Genomic DNA, 1852 nt, shown 5'->3' on the forward strand with positions numbered 1-1852 from the left:
TTGTCAGACATACAGTTGGCAAATATTTTTTTCCAGTCTGTGGACTGTCTCCCTGCTCTCTTGATGGTTTCTTTGACTTTGCAGAAGCTCATCAGTTTGATGAGGTTCCACTTGTCTATCTTATTTCTTATAGTATGGGCACTTAGGGTTCTGATCAGGAATTGGTTGCCAGTTCCACTTTCCTTAAGGGTGTCTCCTGCATTTTCTAAGGTTCTTACAGTTTGAGGTTTTACATTTAGGTCTTTGATTCATTTAGAGTTGATTTTTGTATATGGTGATAGGTAGGGATTTTGTTTTAATCTTCTGCATGTGGTCAGCCAGTGTTCCCAGCACCATAATCTGAATCTGTAAGAAATATATTACATATTTCTTCATGGTTAGTTGCATCAGTACCATTTTCATTTCTATCAAATTTACTCTCTCTTTCTCTTTCTTTGTTTTTTTTTTTTTTTTTTTGTTAATCTGACCAGAAGTCTGTTAATATTCTTTACCTTTTCAAAGGACCGGCACTTTGTCTCATTGATTTTTTGTGCAATATTTTTGGTTTCTATTTCATTCAACTATGAACTTAATAATTTTCATTTTATACTAATTCCAGGATTAGTTTGCCCTTTTTTTTTTTTTTTTTGAGTTGGAGTCTCACTGTCACCCAGACTGGAGTGCAGTGACTGCTCCCGGCCACCGCAATCTCGACCTGCTGGACTTCGGCGATCCTTCCGCCTCAGCCTTCCAAGTTGCTGGAACTACAGGTGTGCGCTACCACATCCAGCTAATTTTTGATTTATTGTAGAGATGAGGTCTCACCAAGTTGCCCAGGTGGGTCCTGAAACCGTGGGCTCAGGTAATTCACTCACCTCAGCCTCCCAAAGCGCGGAATTAGGCTAAGCCACCAACCGGCTAGTTTGCTCTTACTACCTTAGTTGTAACACTAGACCGTTTACTTGAGATCCCTCTATTTTCTTGATATGTGCATGCAATGTTATAAATTTCCCTCTCAGCACCATTCTGATGGCATTCCAGAGGTTTTGGTGTGTTGTGTCTTTGTTTTTATTTCTAAGAATGTTTTAATTCTTCCTTGATTTTTGTGTTAACCCAAAAGTCATCCAGAAGCATGTTATTTAATTTCCATGTATTTGCACTCTCTAACAAAAAACCAATGTCATTTTTCATGGAATTAGAAAAAAAAGCCTTAAAATTCATACGGAATTAACAAAGATCCAGAATAGCCAAGCAATCCGAAGCAAAATGAACAAAGATTGGAGACATCACATTACCTGACTCCAAATTGCACTACAAGACTGTATTAACCAAAGCAGTATGGTATTGGTACAATAGGACACATGGACCAATGGAACCAAATAGAGAATCCAGAAATAAACTCAAATACCTACAACCAGCTGATCTCTGACAAAGCGGACAAAAACATACACTGGGGAAAGGACATCCTATTCAACAAATGGTGCTGGAAAAATTAGATAGCTACATTCAGAAAAATTAAACTTAATCCCTAACTCTCCCCATATTCAAAAATTAACTTAAGATGGACTAAAAACTTAAATGTGAGTCCTGAAACCATAAAAATCCTGAAAGAAAACATAGGAAAAACTCTTCTATACATCAGCCTAGGCAATGAAGTTATGGGTAAAAACTCCAAAGCAAATACAACAAAAGCAAAAATAAATAAGTAAGATTTGATTAAACTAAAACACTCTGCACAGCAAAATAAATTCTCAACAGAGCAAATAGGCAACCTAGAGAAGGGGAGAAGATATTTACAAACTATACATCTGACAAATGATTAATATCCAGAATCTAGAAAACACTTAAATAAATCAGCAAGAAAAAAAGCAAA

This window comes from Carlito syrichta, unplaced genomic scaffold (genome assembly GCF_000164805.1).
Source record: "Carlito syrichta isolate Samal-C Ts95f unplaced genomic scaffold, Tarsius_syrichta-2.0.1 Scaffold117902, whole genome shotgun sequence".
Lineage (NCBI taxonomy): Eukaryota > Metazoa > Chordata > Mammalia > Primates > Tarsiidae > Carlito > Carlito syrichta.